Source organism: Ursus maritimus, unplaced genomic scaffold, assembly GCF_017311325.1.
Source record: "Ursus maritimus isolate PB19 unplaced genomic scaffold, ASM1731132v1 scaffold_6, whole genome shotgun sequence".
Classification (NCBI taxonomy): Eukaryota; Metazoa; Chordata; class Mammalia; order Carnivora; family Ursidae; genus Ursus; species Ursus maritimus.
Genome location: NW_024426774.1, coordinates 8,282,589 through 8,307,007, shown reverse-complemented (window position 1 = coordinate 8,307,007; position 24,419 = coordinate 8,282,589).

Genomic DNA, 24,419 nt, shown 5'->3' with positions numbered 1-24,419 from the left:
AAATATCCAGAAAGCCCCATTTGGTAAATTATGTGCAGCAAGACTGCAAACATCACAGAGTTTCTCCTGCCATCCAGCCAAGGGAAGAGGCTGACCCAGAATAGAGACGCTTCGCCCTCTGAGAGAGGGGCAAGCAGCCAGATAAGATCTCGCCAGAGAGAGGGAGACACAGATAGACGGAGCTTCTGCCCTCAAAACCACTTCATTTCAGAAGAGAGGCAACCCAAATACGGAGAATCAAGAAATTCAAGAATGCAGTGACATTTAAAAACCGATCATAGGGGAAAAACCAAGAGGCACAAACCAAGAAACAGACTGTTGATGACAGAGAACCCACTGACGTCACCAGAGAGGAGGGGAATGGGGGAAGGGGAAGCAGGTGATGGGGGTGATGGACGCACCTGCTGTGAGAAGCAGCGGGTGATGTAGGGCAATGCTGAATCAGAATATTCTACACCTGAAACTAATGTAACACTGTATGCTAACTAACTGGAATCCAAATGAAAACTAAATGGAACTTTTTTAAAGCAGGCTCCACGCCCAGTGAGGAGCCCATCATGGGGCCGGATCTCACAACCCTGAGATCAAGCTCTGAGCTGAGATCAAGGGTCAATCATTTAACCAACTGAGCCACCCAGGTGCCCCAAAACTAAGTGGAATTTTTAAAAAATAACAAAAAAATAAAAAATAACCCCAGTGGGCAAGTATAGAAAATACAGAAAATGTTATTGTTTTTCCAGAAGGTCTCTATAACGAAGCCAGAATCAGCCAAAAGGAACCTCAAGAAAAGATTAAGGAAGTTTGATATAAAAGTTACCCGAAGGGCACCTAGGCAGCTCAGTCAGTTTGGCGGCCGACTCTTGGTTTCAGCTCAGGTCATGATCTCAGGTCATGGGATCGAGTCCCACATTGGACTCTGCGCTCAGCAGGCAGTCTCCTTAGGATTCTCTTCCTCCCTCTCCTTGTGCCCCTCCCCCCTTCTCTCTCTCTCAAATAAATAAATAAATAAAATCTTAAAAAAAAAAAAAAACCAACTACCAGAAATGCAAGGAAACATGCTGTCGCTGTTCCTGAAACAAAAGCTACTTACGAGGTAGGAGGTAACAGTGCCTTTTAAAACAAATGGGAGAAAAACAGCTTTCAGGAGAACAGACCAATTCTCTGAGATAAAATGCTTGTCCTATTTGATAAGCTGTTCCTATTCCCATTTAGATGAATTTTTTGTTATTTTAAGAGAAAGGATGTGATTCATGAAAAATATTTCCATTTGAAGGGTTTTTTCCCCTTTATTTAAGAAATTAAAATTTTTAAAAGCTTTGTGATTAATATTGAAATGCTCTTTTGAGTATGGATGGTGTATAATTTTTCTTCATGTTGATATCTCAGCAGTGATACAGACATTTTCTTTCTTCTAGAAATGCTGTCTCACTAATGTCATTAACTCCACGAGACAGGGAAGGGGAAAGTGGGACCCATCAGTGTGAAGGCAAGGAGACAAAGTGCGGAGACAGATGTTCCACGCTGCGGCCGTGCGTGCGTGGCCTGCCCCGTGCCCAGGGGCGCAGCTGGTGCTTCTCGGCCTCAAGAAACCCACAACTCAGTGGCATCAGAAGCAATCTGTTATCCCTTCATGGGCAGATCGTTAGGAAGCTTGAGCATCGTCATGCAGGGCTTGTAACTTCACCTGAGGCTCCCAAGACCAGAGCCATCGGTCCTGATGAGAAGGAAAACAGTGCCCAAGCTTAGATCGGGGGGGGCCATGCCCCCCTTCTCAATTGGTTCCCACCCATCTGGAGGACACTTTAGGGCCAACTGGAGCTACCTGCAGTGTGGATGCTTTTGGGGTGGGCCAGTAATCATGCAAATAGCAGGTTCCCTGCAATTTTGGCTAGGCACACTATGCACCACGCTTATTCAAGGCACGCTGATTCAGTGGGTTTTCTCTGCTTCTGAAGACACCTCGGTGAAGTAGCTAAAGCCTCAGTGTCCTGGAAATGCCTTCTGAGTCATTTTTCCCGCTGGGCTCAAGTCAGAAGCATCTTGAAATTTGTATTTGAACAGTGCTAACAATAGGGCAACACAACCAGGGAACCTTTTTCAGGACAGAAGTTAAAGTGGGTGGGACACCTGGACAACAGGTGTAAACCAGGACCATCCAGGCACGTGGCCCTCAGCATTGTGCACAGCCTGGGGAAGAATCCGCCTGTCCTTTATCAGTGAAAACGGTTCTCACCAAGTGCATGCTTTTCTGCAGATGGGTCAGGGCATTCCTATTAATTTTCCCCCAGGGACAGGTTTTAAAATTCATAACATTCAGACACCTTCACAACTCTCCACGTCCCCTCCCACCACTCCGGCAGCCGTGTGCACTACTCAGCATGCTCAAAGGCATTAACTCCAGGGAGGTTTCAGGAATTTCTCAAGGAAGAACAAATGTATCCTTTTATACAGAATGAAATATTGTCCTCCTCCTCCTCCCTATTACCATCTGAGCACTTTCTCAGTGAGGGAGGAAGGCCAGAAAAATAAAGTAAATGCATTTAGGAGCCATCTAAGGTAAGAAAAATGGGCCCTAAATTTTAGCAAAGCAAATCTATTCTGAGAAACCACTGCCAAGACCATTGTCATGAAGCCTTTTCCCTATTTTTTTCTCCAAGGAGTTTTAGTTTTAGGTCTTATATTTAAGTCTTTAATCCATTTTGAGATGACTTTGTGTATGGTAAAAAATTAAGGGTCCAGTTTCATTCTCTTGCTTGTGGATATCCAGTTTTCCCAACAGTTTATTAAAGAGACTCTCCTATCCCCATTGTGTATGCCTGCCACCCTTGTTGAAAAACAGTTGACAGTGTATGCATGGGTTTTTCCTGGGCTCTCTGTTCTGTCCCCCTGGTCTACACACCTGTCTGTGCCAACACAACCCTGTGTTAGTTATTGTACCTTTGTAATAATATTTTTAAAGGAGGAAGTGTGATGCCTCTCATGTCGTTCTTCTTGCTCAAGATAGCTTTGGCTACCTTGGGTTCTTGTGGTTCCGTACAAATTCAAGGATTGTTTTTTCTATTTTTGTAAAAACTGCCATTGGGATTTGGATGGAGATTTCATTGAATCTTTAGATCACTTTGTGTAGTATGGATATTTTAACAATATTAAGCAAGAGAAACAAAAATAGACAAGAGGGGTTGCATCAAACATAAGAATTCTGCACATCAAATAAAATAATCAGTGAAAAAACAACATACAGGACAGGAGAGAATGTGTGTGAACCACACATCTGAGAGGGACTAATATCCAAAATATACAAACAACTAATACAACTTGATAGTAAACAAAACAAAACAGAATAACTCAGAAATGGGCAAAGGATGTGAACAGACATTTCTCCAAAGAAGACATCCAGATGGCCAACAGACATGAGAAGATGCTCAACATCACTTGTCATCAGGGAAACACAAATCAAAACTACAATGAGATACCACCTCACACCTGTCAGAATGGCTGAAATCAACAACACAAGAAACAGCAGGTGTTGAGGATGTGGAGAAAAAGGGACGTTGTGCACTGTCGGTGGGAATGCAAACTAATATAGCCACTGCATTCCTCAAGAAATTAAAAAAGATAGAATTACTATATGATCAAGCAATCCCACCTCTGGGCATTTACCCAAAAAAATCAAAATCAGAATCTCAAAAAGATAACTCATATTCCCACGTTCACTGCAGCATTATTCACAATCACCAAGGTACAGAAACAGTTATCAATGTCTATGGATGGACAAATGGATAATGAAGCTGTGATCTATGTGCTAGATCTGCAATAGAATATTTTCCAGCCTTAAAAAAAATTATAATCCTGCCATTTGAGACAACTTGGATGCATCCGGAGTACACTACTGCTCAGTGAAATAAGCCCGACACAGAAAGGCAAATACTGCATGGTTCCACTCATAGGAGACATCTAAGATAGCCCAGCTCCTAGAAACAGAGTAGAGTGGCGGTTGCCAGGGGTGGGGAGGGAGAAACCAGAGTTGCCATCGATGCGCGCCCAGTCTCAGTTACCCAGGATGAGTAGTTCTCCAGCTCTGCTGGACAACACTGGTTCCTTAGTTAACAACACCGGGTTGTGCACTTAAAAATTTGCCAAGAGGGGGGCGCCTGGGTGGCGCAGTCGTTGAGCGTCTGCCTTCGGCTCAGGGTGTGATCCCGGCGATCTGGGATCGAGCCCCACATCAGGCTCCTCCACTGGGAGCCTGCTTCTTCCTCTCCCACTCCCCCTGCTTGTGTTCCCGCTCTCACTGGCTGTCTCGCTGTCAAATAAATAAATAAAATCTTAAAAAAATAATTTGCCAAGAGGATAATCTCATGGTAAGTGTTCTTACCACACATACATACACATACAAACAGAGAAACATGTTCTAGTCCCCCCCTTCCCCATCAAAGAAACCATGAAACATTTCCATGCAGTTCCTTTTTTGCATCCACTTCGCTTTGGGGTCAATGTCCATACCACCTGACAAACTTTCTGAGCTGAGGAGCTGAGAAGAAAGCATGGGTAGTTCTGATCAACTCTGGAAGGACACACAGGGCAGAAAATACCCATGAAGTAATATCCTTAGCATGTCCAGTCTCCCAAGTGTCCTAGCGATTAGTAATTCTGGGCTGTGAGACCACACTGGTCTTTGATCAAGCCCAGCTTTTAATTCTGGGCTAAAATATAAACGGACATACTCCACATCTGAACCAATTAGCATACGCACATTTTTGGTAATTATTTATCATGTGCCTACTGATGACCAAGTGCAGTGGGACAAGCCAGCCCAATTTCCATCTTTTGCTCAGAGACATTATCTCTTTCTGAGGAGACAAGATCGACATACAAATACATGTGGTAAGTAATTAGATGTGAAATCATTCAACACAGCTTAACTATAAACATTCCTTCTCTGATGGGACTTGCCAGGGAAATCTTCATGAAGAAGACAGGTTTTAATTTAAAGAATGCCTTTGCAGTAATAATTTGCTAGCTACAACTAAGAAACTGACATTAATAGTACAAAGCTTTATAAACTTCCTTTTTAAAAAAAAATGATTGATTGTTTGATTTTTAGAGGGGGGCGGTCAGAGAGAGTCTTAAGCAGACTCCACACTCAGTGCAGAGCCCCACACGGGCTCAATCTCACAGCCCTGAGATCATGACCTAAGCTCAAACTAAGAGTCAGACACTCAACCAACTGAGCCACCCAGGCGCCCCTGTAACCTTTCATTCAATAAAAGGCTTTTCTTCAAAAAAAAAAAAAAAAGAGCCAAAATTATTCATGTGGTAAATAATCCTCTGTGTTTTAAAAATAAACACCTGTCATGGACGTTCAAACTCTTAGTTCTGAGAGGGTAAAACAAGGCAATCTGCGTGCAGGGAATCCCATGAACAGGAGCCTGGCTCTGGAACCTCAGCCAGGAGCGCACTGCACAGCATGGTCCCGTGGGCAGCCGCACCTTCCACGGGCATCCCCATCCCCTCCATCCGTGCCCTGGCCGTGCAGTGCTTGGGGGGCACCTTCTCGCCTGGCTTACTCTGGTTTTTGTTCAAGAAGAAGGAAGCACTGGGTTCCTCTTTAAGGATGAGACACACTGTATCCTGAGGAGGCCAAGAAGCCAAGGGCTAATGGAAATCCTGTCCTCATCAGGTGGCAGATGCATCCAGTCTCCTCACAGGGCATCTCTGCCCACGCGTCACCAAGCAGGACACCTGGCTGGGGCCAGAGGAGACCTCAGGGAGTCAGCCACCATCCGGGATCCAGGAGGAGCTGGTTGTGGAGACGGAGGCTGTGTCTATGACCTGGAGGCCAGTGCCCACAAATCAGCTCAAGATCTCAGGGGACACAGGAGTGGGGAGGGGAGGCGGTGCTTGGGGGTCTGCATCAGAAGAGGGAGGGCCACCCGGGCTAAGACACAGCTACAGGAACCCCTGCACCCACCATGCCCCTCAGCGTTCACTAAGCAATCTACAACTAGATTTCTTTCTTTGAAAGGAAAGCATAATTATCAATGAAATTGGGAACTCCAAATATCCAAATAGTTAATCATGTGTTTTTCTGTAGCTCTGTTTCATGCTGACTCATCTACCCCTTGGGAGCTGCCAGGGACAGCCCCACATACACACACTCAAGGGTAGACTCAGGACACATTCAAACCCCCGGCTCCCACCTCAACCTTTGTCCACATCATCTCGATCTTCCGCTTGTCGGATTCCTAAATCACATTTTGGCTCTAGATGATTTTCTACCGGCTTGTTGATGTATTATATCCTTTTAATTACCTTTAAAGCAAAGGAAAAAAAAATCGATACTGTTTGGTATGTCGATGACTTTGGAGTGATTCCCAAGCTGCGTAACCTGGCCTGAAGTTCAGTTTATTATTCTGAAACACTAGAATGGCCAGTATGGTTTCACATTGGGGCAGAACCTCAACTAAACTCAGAAGTTCACTTCTTTTACAGAAACATTTCTTCCTTGTGTATAACAACTATGTGTGAGTGACTGGGAGCCAAATTAATATGGTATTGTCCAAATAGTCACTTAAATATAAAATACACACAATTACGTGTTTATGTGTGAGTATAGATATTTAACTTCTGGTTGCCTCTGGAATTCCTAGGATTGATTATAGGATGTTTGACATGACCCTGTAATCTGAAGACCCCTAATACTGTTAACTGAGGAGTCACTGAATCAGGGCTGTGTTAGTTCTAAGGGCCAGCACCCGTGCCCACAGAGCCAGCTGTGGGAAATGCTGCGGGAACCATCAGCGAGGGGGATGCACGTCCCAGTGCTTCATCGTCTCATCCTCCGCACGGGAACAAGGCACCATGAGTGAGGTGCATCTTTCAAAATAATCAAGCTTCTCCCCGCCCCAAGTAAGGGTTTAATTTTAAAGAACTCTGTCAACTGTACTTTGAGTTGTCTAACCTCTGGTGGAGGGATGGAAGGGCCGGACCTTCTTGCCACGTGCTGGTATTCTGAGAAGGCTCAAAAGACAGCTGACTTCCTACAAACTCCATCTTGCAGACAACGCAGCCCAGAAGGGAGACCCATCTCTGACCCTGTTGGGAGTCGACCAAGGGCCCCCCAAGCAGCCCGTCCTCTGTGGCCCGCAAGTCTCCCTCCCAGTGCCCTGTCCGTCAGCACCAGGGACAGCGCCAGACTCTCCAGGCACCTGATTCCTCCTTCTCACCGGTGTGAAGGCAACATGCAGGGACCCTGCACAAACATCCATCCCTAGCACATGGTGGAGCGAACCCTGCCCCCACGCGTCCCTGCCTCTGTGCTCCCAGTTCATCCCCACAGGCCTCTTCCCTCCTGTCCCCTCTCTGCCCACCCATGCCTCTGTCTCCCTCCCTCCCTCAGTCTCATCTTCTCTCCACAGAAGGACACAGACTTGTGGAATATTCCTTTTGAACTCCAGTATGTCCCATTTCACATTTATGATGTCATTGCTTTATTTAGCAAATATTCAACTTGCATTTTTGAGCCCTACTCTGTGCTAGACACTGCTCTCAGCACTTGGTCACAGCAGAGAATAATAGAACAGAAATGAAAGGACTGGTGAATATAGGCATTTTAATTTTTTTCTTTAATTTAAAAGTTTAATATGGACATAGCATGTAGATTCCCCACTGTGCCCAAATATTTAGTTCATGTGAGTATGACCAAATGAAAAATTTTAAACGTAAAATTATGTGCCAGGCACTGAGCTACATCCTGTCGATACAAAAATAAAGAAAAAAAATGTTTTGATATGTTATAAAGGAGGTTAGACTCACAAACAGGCCTCTGTCCACTGGAACATTTATGTCTGTAACAGGTTAATACTACTTCTGTCAATTACCTTTAAAATATATTAATGTAAGTACATTTCACAACTACTACAGAAAATGCACACTCAAAAATAAGGAAAAATAAAATGACAGACTGTTATTTCATAAATATAAAGGATGACAAGATACCGACACAGAATTGGAGTCTGCAAACAGGTACACAGCCAGCTAGAGGTTGGAATGTTAGTGGGCTCTCTCAATGACTGCCTAATGGCCTAATGAACCTCCCAGTCAGTAGGTGTTGGCTGAATTTTCAGAATTTTGTACAGATTGATAAGTGCACAGAAATGGTCTTGGTTTGTTCCTTTGTGTGAGTTTGCTCATCTGCACAGGCGAGCTTGGAAATGAGGCACCTTTCCTCCGAAATGTTGAAAAGGGGGCGACCATGCACCCATTCCTGCCAGACTTGAAGACAAACCTGACTGTGCTGTCAAACAGCAGAGGCCGCACACACCACCGTACGTGCTCACGTGCGGGGTCCTGTGGCTGATGCTGCTCCCGTGCACAAGGGGTCCCTCCCGTCCCTCTGCGCGCTCAGGTGGCCAGGACTGAACACAAGGCAGAAACCCGATCAAATGATTGTAACTCTTAAAGAATTTAAATGAGCTCTTTTCTAGCTTCTAAAACTTTGCTAAAGCCAAAACTGTCAATTAGAGAACAGATATGCTAACACGCAATAATTATTTGATGTATGAATAAAGTCCTTGAGAGATGGGCCAGTTGATGGTTTTGAAGAATAGGATTTTTTGTTTTAATGCGAAAGCAGTTCTGACTTTGGGGCTATTCACGAATGTCCTCAGCAGCGGCATGGGGCCCCTTTCACGTAAAGGCGTATCTTTGTTTTTATTATTCAGTAAATTATTCAACTTACATTTACTTAGCTACTATTTCCCAGAGAGTGAACACCACACTTAACTCTAGGTTAAAAATTGTTTTTAAAAAGGGAAGAGAAAAGAATAGTCACCATCATAGTCATAGTTTGTGGGACCTCTTCCGTATCTCACAATCATTATTCTATCCTTTCATAATCCTTGATAAACATAACGCCTGTATATCATGCTTGGCTTTAGAGGTGGAGATTTAATATCGGGCATGAGGTGATTTGTCAGGGAAGTGCACAAACTACAGCTAGAATGGCAATGGTCTGGTTCCCAGGTTTGCAATTTTGGGTGAAGTTCTTCCAATGGGGCAGGCTTTCTTCACATGGCCTATACAGTGCATGCTTCTGCCACCATCCTCAGTACAGACCAGGAGCTCAGTGAATTGCTACCAGCTGGCTTGTGTTTACAAAAATTGTGTTAAGAGCGATGTAGATTAAACTTAAAAATCAAAAGTTACTGTTTCTTAAGGACTGTCACGACCCTTTAATTAGAGTGGGTTGGGATGAAGCATCCCATCCCCGAGCTGTAGGTCACTACGCCTGTGGATTTATTTCACTGAAGCAACGCACTTGCGTGGTCTCAAGTCTTAAGTGCTAGGAGAGTTCTTGACAGGCCACATTGGAAAGGCAGATGCATCCTACAGGATTCCACGTTGAAAGCGATTTATTTACCCCCAGATACCAAGAGTGGACTTTAAAAAATAAACACAAACAAATAAATAATAACAAACACAAAACAAAACTACCTTTCTGAAAATGATCGCAGTGCAAGGCTGTGTATGTAATAAAGTTTCATTGCCAATGAAAACAATATTTGTCACTTGACTTCTCAGGAGAACAAGGTATGAAACACAATATCCCCCTCAAGAATCTTCCCTGAGTCCTGTTGCCCACAGAGGACACGTCACAGTGAACCACACCAGAGCATCCCAACTCATACACGGTCGCCCGGCTACAGGCAGTCATCAAAAATCCAGATTTCCTTTCTTCCTCTTTTTTTTTTTTTGTTTTTTTTTTGTTTGTTTGTTTGTTTCGTATTTCTCATTTGCTGTGTCTCTTGAAGACTCTTTTGTCCAAGAACAATAATTTGACTTGAGATTATGCAGAAGCAGGAAACAAGATACCAAAAGGTAAACTAAGATGTCTTAGCCATACTGGATTTAACACAATATTAATACTACGTGTTATTTATCCCAAATCAGTCTAAGAATCAAGCAAGTTATCTACTGAACACCTCTTATGTGTGAAGCACTGGAAAATCCACACGGTGGGAATTAATCCACTTAAGACATAATACATACTTTCAAAGAGATGCAGTGTACTTTGGGGTAGGAAATGAATACATTCATTAACAAGTAGCCTGAGAATTTAGGTGGCTGGAACACGGGTGAGGGGTAGAGCAGATGCAGGAGCCCCTGGGGAGGGAGGGAGGCAGGTCCCTGGAGGGCAGGCCAGTGAGGGTTGCTGGGGAAGGACCGTGCTCCTGAGCTGGGAAGGGGAAGGCCACCTTCTGCAGTCCACACCCGGTCTGCTCTGGGCTCTGTACTAACTACCTCCCTCATTCTCTCTATACTTAATAATCACTAGATTTCTTTTCTTTTTAATCCTTTAATCCTTTTGGTTCACTCCTGGTGAAGAAGTTTCACGGAACAAGTTACTTGCTTATACCTGTATCACCAGGAGCCTAACTGGCTTGGCAGAGTTTCTTTTGTGATGCATGGAATTTGCCTTGCTTTGGAGATGAGGTGACGCTGAGTATGAAGGGTGCAGATCTACATCGAACCCCCACCCCCCGCGCAGTCTACAGAAGTGTCACCATTTAAGCAGAGCCCAGACAGTTAAGACAAAGCATACTGAAAATCTCGGTTAAAAATTACGGGCAGAGTGTGTAAAGAGCGTGCTGCTCTGCACACTTCGCCCTGTGAGACCGCACGGATTCTGTCCATCCCCATGTTCAAAGGCCAAGACAAATCTCTTAAACCAACTTTCGGTTTAAAATACAAAGATATGAAGTACAGTATCTAAATATCTATTTTCCCTGAGTAAGTTTAACCCAGCTTAGGCATACTATTTAAATTGCTAACATAATTAGTAGTTTCTGAAACTCTCATAAAACGTGGAGGACCCTCCCTTGCCTCAGGAGAAGGCACTTCACTGAGACTGCCCGTCATAGAGACAGTCACTGTTGTGAGGATGTCAAAGGGGTGCCTATTTCTTGACAAGCCTTCCTTAGGGGCCAGTGCCCATCTGTCCCACTGAGCTTCGATGCCCCCTTCGTTCGACAATCAGAATGGCGGCTCTTCTGGGCCTGGACAAAAGTTCAGAAGTGTCTGTGTCATGTGAGTCTCTCTGTGGGAGTGCATGCCTCCTGGGACTCTGCCCCAAGCTCCTCCTCACACCCTTGCTCCTGCCGTGGTGGGAGGCAAAACTGAGGAAAAGGGAAATTTTCCCTTTCCAGGAGTTCAATTCGACTTCCCCTTTCAGCACTAACATCGATTGCTGTGAATAAGCACTAGGAATTTGAGTTTTCAAGGGTCCTTCTCAGTAGCTTGAACTCAAGTGGCAGATACACAACTATTTATTTTTAAAGTGGTATCAAATGGTCCGAATGAGACAGAACACACTTATCTCATAAGTAGATGATGGAAAATAAAGTGTTTGGAAGGCTAGGTTTTCAAATAGGAGTCTGGACATCTGACTAATGAAATTTCTATACAGGCAGTTTAGAGGAAGAATCATTTTTCCAGGCGCCCCCCCCCCCCCGTGATTCGGGGAAACAGGGCACAGGCATCCGTTCAAGTGCTCCATGCAACAACAGCATGCCTCCTCCCAATATGAAGGTACGTGACCTAACGTGGACAGCATGGCGTGATCACCACTTGGGATAAATAGCTGGACGCTGACTTAGGGCGGCCTGGAAAAATCCAGGACCAGCTGGGTGCCCACGAAAGGTGGTGCCTCGGTCACTGCAACAGCCAGCCAGAGAGCTCTGCACTCCACGCCCAGCCAGCAACCACGCCTAGTGTTTGCATGGGAACATGCACAGGAAGAGCAGTATTCATAGCCTCAGAGGGGAGGTTATACCATTACGTAAATAATTATAAAGGTGCTTATGCCTTGTACAAAATACACCTTGTAAAGATTCAGGGGAGGATCACTGGGTTTCCTCGGGGACAGGGTAGGAAGGGCTCTGTGGAAAAGTGGCATCTGAACCAGACTTCGAAGGGTGGACAGGATGTGTTTGGACAGACACCAGGGCAGAACATTGTGGCCGGAAGGGACAGTGTGAGGATTCAGCACAGGAAATGGGCCGGCCGAGCTCCTCATTGTCCTGATGATCTGGAACTGGTTTGGATAAGGCAGTGATCAAAGGCACATGTAACAACAAGTGGGGAATTACCTCAATTAGAAGGATAAGGTGTTTGGGTTAAATTCTGTAGGAAATAAGACCCTCGTGTTGTCTGAGCATGAAAATGCCAAAGCTGTACTTTGGAACAATTAATCTGAAAGCAGACTACAGAATATGCGTGTACGTGCGTGCGTGTGGAGGGGGTGGTGTTCGAGGTTACTCCAACAGTCCAGGAGAAAGATAATGGCAGTCTACTCTAAAGGAGTGGGAGAAGGGATGCAAGGGATGGAACAGTTGGGAGAGCTATTTTAGAGACAGAATTGGCAGGAAGTAGCCACTGATTGGCTGCCAGATTAATTATCCCAAAGAATAGCTCTGGCCTTGTCACTCAACTACACAAAAACCCTCAGTAATTTCCCATTATCTGGAGAACAAAGTCCTAATCTCATCTTCTGTAGACTCTTGTACGTGTGACACTCATGACCCAGTGTGACCTGCCCCTACCTGTGCCTCAAGGCTGCTCTCTACTACACCTCTGCAAACGCCCTGTTCTCTCTTCAAAACGGGGGGGATCTCCAAACCACCCCCTAAAAACCCACATTCATTCTTCCCCAGGAGATTTCTCACCTTACTTTCTCTGCCTGCATTTCCCCCCTCTTCTATAATTATCTGCTAAAATCCCACTTTTTCTTCAAGGATTGTCTCAAATACTACCTTTTTCATGGAATCTGCCACCCCACCCCCCCGCCCCAGCCTGCTGGCAGTCTCTCCCTCCTTTGAGAAAATCATCACACTTGATTTGTAGTTCCTCATCACTTTTATCAGATTCAAAACCATATTATAGACATTTATAAATTTTTATTTTCTTCCCTATTGGTGTACAAAATTTCTGAGGGAAGAGGGCAGTTCTGACTTATTTTCTTATAATCCACAGCATCTAACATGATAAAGATTTGGTTAAAGGAATGGATGAAAGAATAACTATATGAGCAACTTTCAGCTGAATGGGGGCTCACAGGAAGTCCCCCTGCCCGTAGCCCACAAACACAAACAAGTAGAACCACAGAAAACAGAAGAAACATCCTACTGCATCTGATCTGCGGACATGCCATACTAACGGGGTTAACCCCCCAAATGCTGGTGTCTCATCTCAGCTGCACACAGCCCAACAATACTTCTCCACCTCAGGCATCAGTTTTGGTCTCTTGGACCCCTGATCTCAACATGGCCAATGGGAGCTGATTTCAAGATGACACATGACAAGTGAGGAACGTAAGATCTTGATAACCAAGATCCTACAGGAATCAAGAAGGAGGCTGAGGGTAAATCCTAGCTGATGGAGCGTGAGCACGAAGATGTTTACCACATTGCAGTTTCCTCCAGACCACATCACACACACATTCGCGTCTAACCTGCACCTTTGGTGCTGATGTATCTAGACAAGGATGCGGTCGAGTACCCTGGATCAGGTTACTGCTCTGCCTCCTCTAATAAACATTCTCAGTTCTCCTTATGTAACATAGAAAGGGATCCTCAGATGGGAGATGCACAATAAAGTTGATCTCGAATGGGTATAGGTGAGAGTACGACAATGGCCTTCCTTTAGATAAATGAAGTACCAGACAATATCATGAAGAGAAGGAGGGGAAGACAGCTGTGTCACACAACTTGGGGGCCCCAATCTGGATGCGGTCAGTGTGAATGGACATCCCAGAGGCCCCCAGGGCCCTCACTCCTCCTGCCAGGTCTGGCACCTGGACAGGGGTGCAAAACAAAATGGAAAGTATAATAAGCCCTCTGTCCCTACCCATAAGCTCGGTCCAATTAAACGCATATGGAGTGCCTACTTTATTTCAGGAATTGGGATTTACATCAAGGCGCCATGTTGTGAAGGGTTCAGGAGCAGACACACTCTACCAGAAAAGCTTGAATCTTTGCTCTGGGATAACTTAACCATGTCAGCCCAGCAAAAACCTTCTGAACACCAGGGATAATAGCATGCAGCAGCTTCAATGTATTTACGGTGTGCACACAAATAGTTTGGGATTCCAACTGCATTTCCTTGCATTAGTTAGGTCCTCGGGTGAGCTCATGTCTTAGCCTATAATGCATATGAATCATAATGCTCAATTACAAGTACTGCAGGATCTAATTGCGTGTGTGACGGTGCTGTTCGGGTGAAAACAAGCTCAGATTTATTGATGCAGAGATTGCAAATTTCAGACCACTGGTGGAGGCGCTACCTTATCCATTGGGGGTTTGGAAAAGGCGTTTACAGTAAAGATAGAATGTAGGGGAAGATACGAGCACAAGACAAGAGCAGGATTCCATGTCTGTGAAGCCACCCAGTAGCCATACATGCTTCCCGGCCCCTCCCTTCCCCCTCTCTGTTCCTACTTCTTGCCTTCTCATGGTTTCTCTCTTTGGTGTCTTACTGGTTGTTTCCTCTTCATGACAAGTGAGAACTAGAACTGCAATGTATTCTCCCCCCTCCACATCCCCCCACCAGAATATAGCACTTCTGAGGTTTATTAAGGGTTTTCACTACTAGTAGCTTTTTTGATAAGTTTCATCCCAGTATCCATTCTTCCCATTTCTAGATCCTACAGAGAGAGAAACGATGTCTGTACTGGGTTACCCAAGCACAAGAGGGGACGTATTCATCACATCAAGGGCATTTCATCCAGACTCTGTGGGAGGGCCTGTGAGGACACAGAGGACCCCGGGAACAGGGTTGAGGGGGGTTCTGGTCGGAAGCATGCTGAGGGGAAGGCAAGGAAGAATTACAGAGACAGACAGAGGACTTTTCTTGGCTCCTTGGTCACTTAGCTAATGGTCAGGGGCCATTGTGTGGAAAAGGTGGATGCAGAAGAGGAAAGTGTCATGAGTGGCCTGACGTTGAGAAGAAATGGAAGGAATGGAACAGGGTGAACTGAGAACATGAGCAGCTACTTACATTTTTACATTCCTTTCAGAACATTCATGAATGAAGTCTTCGTGGTCTACACTCATGACCTCCAACACATCAAGGGAGAGAGGATGAAGGAGTAGCAAGTTTTTATTGTTGCTTTTCAGTGTCCTTTGCACAGCGATGGCATTTTTATTAAAAAACAAAGCTGATAAAATTCAGCACATTACTTTCTGAAAATCTCAGTTGATAAAAATGAAACTGGAAATCAAATGTAATTAGTGGTTCTCAGGCTCTTTCCACATGCTCATTCCAAGGCTAGCTGTCCCACCTGGGGAGGCGGCCAGAGTGGGCTGTGTGGTGTGAGTCCTTCTCAGGGGCCCAAGGCTCACAAGATACAGCACATGCTGGAGTTCAGCACACCTGAAAGTGGACAGTAAAGCTGATATCCCCAGTATGGCTTTAATTAAGCATGATTTAGGTTTATAAATTACTTTGAAATAACTATTTTTCAGAAAAGTTGGGCGTTGTGTAGAAGGACAAAGGCTGAAAGAGCTAACACGGGGAAAGATGCTGCTGGGTGTCACCACAGATCTTCCCAAAGCCTTCCGAATGGGGGTCGACTCGTTTACTACTATAGAAAACGCCAAAGCTACTTCAAAGAACCAAACCATGGCATTGCTTCGGCTCTATCCTGAAACAAAGGCAGTGAGAAATATTATTCACATTTTTACTTTTAGAGATATCATACATTCTGTGAGTCATGTTTACATTTGATCTTAACACAGAAGGAGTAAATTATTACTAATCTGAAAGCCATCTTGGAGCCTAAATCGAATGGCTTATTTGTCTTCACTCATAATTTAAAAACATTTTGGGACTTCAAACTTTACTTTGTAATAAAGCTCATTGTATATTCATATCTATAACACACCTCCTTCTCTAAAAAAAAGAGAAATTCCTACTCGCACGTGGAGATTTCCAGAGCAAAGAAGAAATAACTATTCCCATTACTTCCTTGAATGTTTTTTAACTGTTTTGTGATCCATCTTATGGAATTATTAATTAATGTTACAAGACTAAATGTCATTAATCTCTTTGTTAATCATTCAGTAAAAACAAGAAGCCTCTAGATTGTCATGTATTTAGGTCATAGAATAAAAGGACATGTATTTATGAAAACTTTTTAAAAAGCAAGCTATGAATAGTTTTCAAAGTGTAACTGCTACCCGCCTATCTATGAGTCTAAGTCCCCAGATCCACTGGAAGTCACGTATGGGCCACGAGTAACATGACAGAATGAGCCACTCCTTACTGTCAAATGTCATTCGGTAATGACAATTCAGAGCATCACGTTTAGTTACTACTCTTACTATGTTTACATTAATATAGAAAGCCTTCTCTTTGTTCCCCACGTATCCAAGTTACATTTATTTTCAAGAATTGGCCCAAATCCGACCCATTTATGGCCTCCCAATGGCCACCTGCTCCCCAAGAACCTCCCTCTACCTCCCTCTGCATCCTCACCCCACGAACGCTGCACCACCACAGCGGATAACCGACAAAGAACATGCAAGGTTTCTCCTGGTACCTTGATTGTCCATGAAAATTATTCATTTGTTTGTTGCTATTTAACATTTCCTGTCTTTGTATTTTGTGTTCCTCAACTAGATTTGGCGTGCTTTCAGGCAGGGGCTATGCCTCACACATAGCTCAGTGCTTGCCCCCACGCACATTCAGGAAAGCACCACTGGATCTACTTAAAGCCACTGTCGTCAGCCCGAGCAAGTACCAACTTACAGACACAGCCATCAACTCCCCTCCCATGGAATAAAAAGCTTGGTGCTTGGGCGTTTGTTTCCTTAAACAGTATGTATCTTTAATAATCTGAACCCTTTAATGAGTACGCTATTTTGCTTTTTGTGATTACAGAGATAATAACAGTCCTTACTATGCTATGGATTCGTGTAGGCTCCACACAACGTAGTTCACAAGTAAAGCGTTTTGTGCGTACACGTGTTAGCCAAGTGTCAGGTGGTGTCATAATCATCATCTTGGTGTTTTCCTGGCAGTCTGTCTTCATCAGGATTTCAACACACTGTATCAACAGTTTGGGTTTGCATAAATGGAGTGAGGGTACCTGTCACTGAACACTCTGGAACTTTTGATCTTCTGAAAGTATGACTTTACTAGTTGGTTTATCTCCACAATGTCCCACTTTAAGTTAGAGCTGGAAAGAGCGGAGCTGTGGGTCTAAGGCATGTGTCTGCTGCCCTTTACCTGCAGGCCTGCACTTACTCTTCCCTCATGACTGCTCCGTGGTGGGAAGAGCTTCCCACTACATACAAGTTCCGCGTTTGGCATTTTGAGCTCTCGAAAGAGTGGATTATTTCATTAAGTGAAACATCTTCATTTAAATTTTCCCAAAGGAACCTCTTTGGTAAGAGAGACCTGGAAAGGCTTCTGTGACTCAGGTGAGGAGTCTGTTTCAGGTGTGCACAGAGCATGCGGGTCTCACCCCACCTGTGGGCTTGATTTCTCTGCCTTATTCCCTTCCCATGAGGATGTAAAGTTCTTCTCTACTTCACTGGGATATCATAAGGACAATATTCAGCTCACTCAATGAACTAGTGAAGAACATGTACCATTGGCTGTTGTGGTAAAAACTCCATGTTTGTCTGGACCTGTGAGATCTTGTGTGTGATTTGGGGTGCTTTAGGGTATCAGAAGTAGGACACGGATTGTGTAAAACATCTTCACGGCTACAAATGTGTGCCAATTAAGCCTCCATTCCCTGGCTGTGACTACTACATAAACACTGCTTCCTGAAGGGAAAGGTGAGACATAAAACCAATGGGTCTATGTCTTTAAGCATCAAGCCCAGTGATACTAACTACAGACACTGCACTTCTTCCATCATGACCAGGGAAGAAGATCCACCACAATCCGACCGCATCAAGAGAAACAAAGCTGGAGTCATGGAACCATGACAGCCCATATACTTTTATGAATTCTCTCAGGACAACTCACCCACTGTAATTGCCATGATAGAATACTTGCAAAAAAAAAATAAAATTATAGTCGAAAAAAAGAGATAAAATCAAGAGAGAAAATAAAACAAAGTTAGTTTTCAGCTACATATTTGAGTTTCACATGTAATCCAGTGATTTTTCAAGATGACCCAGAAGACTTTGATTGGATGAATTCTACGGCAATTCAGCTGACCTTGGTAATCCTGGATCAGAACCATCAGTCAAAAATAACACCTCCTCTAAATGTTCCAGGCTGTGGGTGTTAGGCTTGCTTCCTGCTCTCTGCAACAAGGAGCAGGAGGTGCTACCCTCTGGCAGGGGCCTGCCACCAGCATGGAGCCCCATCACTGTGCAGTGACCCCTCTGCAGAGCAGGCCCTGTGTGAGGATGGCAAACACAGTCATATCATGCCAGGAGGCAGAGGAGCTAAGAAAGCACAGAGTTCAGCTCCCTCATTTGAAGCAAGGATGCTAAGACATGGAGAGCTGGAATGGCCTGTTCCAAGTCATCCCCAAATTATAAGGAAAGTGGATGAACATGAAGGTCCTTCCACCCAACACTCTCACATGGGCTCTCTGTCACTGTCTGGGTTGGCTAGGGATGAAAAATCTCACTGAGAAAATAGAAAGGACAAAAAATAAAAGGAAAAGATTACTAAAATGTATAGTAACAGGCGAAAATCCCCTCCAAGAAACTAACTGGGAAGAGGAGTTTCCCAGTGTCATTGGATAATGTTCAATTTAGTGAGGAGATCCTCAGAAGCGCAAGCAAGGTGTGCAGTATCAATGCTGCAAGCAGACAAGCAGGGCACTCTGTCCCTGAAGAGCCCCCAAGATCAGTGAAGGAATCCATGAATGGTCTTCCTGAAAACCCAGGGACAGGAGCCAGCAGGGATGGTGTAGAACAAAGTTATAGTCGATGGCACCATTGGACACACTCCCCCGTCAGAATCTAAGTGGGAAGGAGGGCACAGACATGGGGTCATGTCAGAGGAAGGATGAGGGGGCTGGAGATACTGTATGGAATGGTTTTTTGTTGTTGTTGTTGTTGTTTTGTTTTGTTTTGTTTTTTTGATATATAGAGACAGACCCATTTTTCTAATGTTGGTTGTCCAGCATTACATTTCAGGAATACATTTTAGCTAAAACAAAGATTCAATCTGTGTATGTTGGGTTTAGAAGATGTAAAGCACATACTAACCCTAACACACATTCTGCATCTAACCCCTGGATTGTTGGTACCTGTGGTATGGGGTTATTTGTCACAGGATGAGTATACTTTCTAACTTATGCAAAACTTAATGCCTATGAAATGTTCTGTATTAGAAATGGGGAGTCACCTGTAATCTCACAAATGTGACAGTCTTCTCTGTCATACTGACCCCCTGATCAGGTACTGTTTTGATCATTAACTTTAAAAGTAGATGAACAGGTGGCACAGCCCATTTGTAAACAGGTGTGTTAGCTTGTCCCTGGAGAACAGACACAACATTTCTTGGCTTGCACTATGGGTGTGGGTCTCTTAGGGAAAAGGATTGTTTTTGAGCTAACAAAAACCCCAGTAACAGCATATTAGCTTAAAAAAAAATGGGCAGTAAAACTACCTACACTCTTATTCTTGGGACTATGAAAAGAACTGCAAATATACTGATAGTTTTATAACACAAATCCTGTGGAAAATTCCAAGTATTAATTCACGACCAAATGTGCCATGTTAACCAAAGAACAAGTAATAAATTAGTCGGAAATCTGACTGAGCAAACTACTAAGATTTTCTTTCCTGTTATACACAAGCGTCCAGCACCAACTGGCACCTCCCACTTCATGTCATCTCAGACTTCCGTTTTTAAGCGAAGACATGCAGCTTTTTGATGACTGAGCTACTTAAATTTCCAGACTCCAAGGGAATATAAAACACTAATTCTAGTCTGACTTTTCTTTCACAGGACTGAATCACAAGATTCTGAATTCTGAAGAGACAGGTATGTTCAGTCAGGTCTGACTCAGTGGAAATGTGGCAGAGAGTCATCTGACTGGCTGCAAATGCATGAGCAGTTTCCAATCTGCACTGTCCTCTCCTCCTTCTGATGCCTCTTCAGCCAGCAGTGAGCCCGTGGATGACCAAGCCACTGCCTGGTTTGCTGTCCGCATGGGGCCGACTGCTGATGTCAGAGGAAGCCAGAGGGGAGCGAGCAGGACCAAGGGCTCTTCCTGTTTGTTTGGGACGTTGGCCCTCAGTCATTAATCCAGGGCTTAACCACGCTGTACTCGAACGTTCTGTTGTTGATCTCTGGGATCAACAGCTTTGAGATGTTCCGAAATTGCAAAACAGACACCTGACATTTGCCAACACTCCTTCCTCAAAATAGCATTTTGTTTACTGTTTCATGCATCCCCAGGTAAGCAAAGACTTGCTTCAACTGTAACTGCACACCATAACGGACGGCTAACATATGACAGGAACTGTGGTGAATGAGAGGCAAGCGTGCAGAACCTCACAAAGTTGGGATTTTTAGCTCAAATTTTATAAGGTGAAAAACTCAAATCATATATTTAATTAAGTAGAGAAATAGGATTATATGATGCTATGTAATTGAGAGCTAATTTTCAGAATGATCACCCAGATCCCTGAAGTATTAATCATCTAAGAAAGGGACATCAATGTTTACCCTACTCTTATTATTAAGTCAGAAAAGTGGCTTAATCTATTTCAAAATGTAGTCATGAAAAAGTAGATCTGGAAGAATTTGAGATTACCCTTTATCAGAAATATATATTTATATTTAAAATAAGTATATATTTGTATATAATCTATAAATATAATATGTAACATATTATGTATGTTATATGTAACGTAACATATATGTTGTACATGTATAATATAATATATAAAACATTAGCCATGTTACATGTATTTATTTTATAGATTATACATGAATATACATTCACTAAAATTTATGCACACACACACACACACACACGCACACACTCTGAATCATTGTGGGTCAGAAGTTTAGCTGCCCATTTCATCTCTTTTGACTCTTTTGACATAATAGGTGCCCAGTGCACGCATGTTGCATGAAGTGTTCAGTCAATATGCTAAGAAGGAAGGAGCAGCTGAACTGAAGGAGCCATGCCTGCAATTTTCAACACTGACTTTGATGTTTTTTCTTCGAGGAGAAGATGGTGAGGGGAGCCCCTGGGCTGCCCATCACTGTTACTGACTCCAGCTAGACTGTTAACTAAACTCTTCTAAAATGCAGAATCTAAACCTAATTAACAAATCTGCAAGTAGGATCCAGGAGAAAGAAAACAAAAGAAAGAGTCATTACCCCCGCAGTGGAAATCCCTCCCCCCGGGGGGAAGACGTGGACCCCTGACCATGAACCCTGAGTTAATGTCTGCCCTAGACATGAGTGGTCTCAGTGTCAGCAGTTAGTCAGAGTTCACTGGTGGGTGCCTCTTTCTAACTTCATTGGTATGTGTGGGCCTGGGAAAGTGCCCATACGGCACGAGGGATGGATAGGGTTAAATCCATACCATGCAACTTAGTCATACTGCACTGGCCACAGGAGCACTATAATTAGGCATAAAATTTTATTCTTCTGATAATATACTTCAAGCCCCCCCCCAAAAAAAAGCCAGTGAAGAAAGGAATTTCCCTTAGAAAAAAGAAAGGAGAAGAAAAAAGAAAAAAAGCAGTTACTCTTGAAGATAAACAGCACAGCCCTCTCTGGCAACTCTCACTGTTCACTCCCAACTATAGGCTATGAGGTCAAACATACATGTGAATTTAGAAAACACAAATAATTATGACCTATCATGCCATCAGAACCACTGAATTCCTCAGTTTAATACATCCAGTTGCTATATGTGTCCGAAGTACAAATGATCACTGTTTCATAAAGGAAGCCAGCAAGTCTGTCTGCAGAAAAGGCTTATCTGGATAAAACTACAACCAACTGCCATTAGCACATACATCAGGACAATTTCACCTTCCCATCCCTCAGACTTATAATGATTTCCCCCTCTTTCCTGCAACTGGTGATGAGCAGTACTTTCCACAACCCAGACAACAAACAGCTGGACGGATGCCAAAGGACCGTACATCCGTGGTCTACCGTGCCCTTTTTAATCAACTTCCTAATTAAAAAATGCCATGCTGGCATGAGGTATGAAGGGAGTAGGCTTGGGATATTTCACAAAATCGTATCCCCTAATCCGGGGGTTGTTGAAAATCTGTGTTCCTACAGATGTTTATGAGTTTTCCTGGTGCAGAGATAGAATCAATTTGCTGGTGCCTGGCCCTCAAGACGTATTAAATTTATCCTGAAGGAAACTGGTTTCCGAAAAGCTCTTGCCCAGATGCATTAGGCAGGTGGGAGTTTCAGTGAACCAGAGGGTCCACTAGCAGATGCAGCATTGATTTCTGAATGTTCACAATCTAGCAGACAGCTCCAGAGCAGACTTGATTGGATGGCTCTCTATGGGGTGCCCTGCAGACTCGATTATTTCCACAGCCAGTCTGGCTAGCATTGTTTCATGGCGACAATGCTCTGCACTCTCAGCTTCTGCTCAGATGGCAGAGGCTAGAGGCATACATGTACCCGGGTGGGAGGGGACTGGGCCAAATTTAAAGTCAGTCTCTAAGAACTATCCGTCCCTTTCAGGGTTGAGTGATGCAGTAGGCCCTGGAGTCGAGACTTTTAAAAACCATTTTGTCGAGTGCCATTAAAATACACTATGAGTCTAGGTTGAGGATCTTCCTAAAAGATCTACCCAAAACAGTGTCTGCCACTAGAGATCCGAGAATGGACATCTTTGTCAATGGACTAAAAAGAGCCCCCACCCCATAAATTACTAATTCATGAGTTGTTTGATTTAGAGATCTACACCGGACATTCCAAACCTGAAAATATCTCAAGCAAATGTTCAATAATCTTAAGGACATTTTCTCTAAAGCAATTTGAGTCTAAAGCAGTCAGACTTTAGTAAAAAAGCAGGCAGTATGTAACACTGAGCCATAAAGTCCCTTTCAGCTCTATGAACGAGTACACAAATATATCCAAAGCAGGTACACGGTACACATATTAACCCAATGGCTAAAATATTGTCAGCTTACACACAACACTTTCACTGGCGTTTGAAAAACACATATACACCCTCACTCGAAAAACCTTTTGAAGAGATTAAATGAATACTCCGGGGAGTGCAAAAATACATCCTAGTACAAAATTTTAAAGAAATAAGGCCAAATAACCTCTTGAAAGAAAAATATTTACACCCTGTCTTCATTCACAATCCACAGGAGCCCTTGGCAGAGACTGGCCTTTGGGGGCACCCATGGCACAGAACAGACCCCACAAGGTAGAAGGCTGTCTGTATGCCAGCCCCTCTTCCCCACTGAGGCAAAGAGGCCCTGATTTCCGGCTAATATTTTGGCATCTCATTGACTGCTTTCAAAATTTGCTATGAAACCTGCTTTTCTTTCCAAAGTTTGTCTTCAACCTTAGAGGTAAACCAAAAAAATAAGAAAGAAAGGAAGGAAGGAAGGAAGGAAGGAAAAAGAAAAGAAAGGAAAAGAAAAAAGAAAAGGATGAAGGAAGGGCAGAAGGAAGGGAAGAAGGGAGGGAAGGAAGAAAGGAAGGGAGGGAAGGAAGGGAGGAGGGAGACTCCCTTAGAAATCACACTCCCAGGCGGGTGTGCACCACTGTATTTCTAGCTACGGGACTTCATTCTTTCATTGTCTTTGAAGGCAAGTCCTTCCCAAGTCCACAGTGCCTGAGAGCTAATGTGACAGATAGTGATATAAAGTGAGTCTGTCAAGTGGAAACTCATATGACATAATTTTGGCCCTTAAAAAGAAGCTGGACTACACCTCTGAGGGGCAGCCAGGCACAAAGGAAGACTGGGAGGTGACACTCCAGTGCTCCCTTCTGTCTGTAAATGGACACACCGAGAGTAAAAACTAAGACTCATATTTTGCCCCAAGAAAGTTATAACCCATCACCAAACTAAAAGGAGTTATTTTAATCAGAGAAAGCTTGGCTCAATGCTAAAGCGAAATACAGCATGGAAAAATAATAGAAATATTTCTTTTCTCTAGATAAGAGTTCATGAATCTGAGAACAATTTGGTGTTTAATACTGTTGAGTTAAACAAAAAACTAAACTGTTACTAGCAAATTCAAAAATAAAATTAAAAGAGTATGTGTGTGTGTGTGTGTGTGTATATATATATATGCATTGATATAAAAATAGAGAATTCATCTATTATGCAAAAAAATAAAGAGCTCAGTGTGAGTATTCAGAAACTTGCAGCACAAGGGGGAAAATGACCAAAGCCAAATGTCAGGGGCTTCCCACAAAGAGTTAATGTTTTT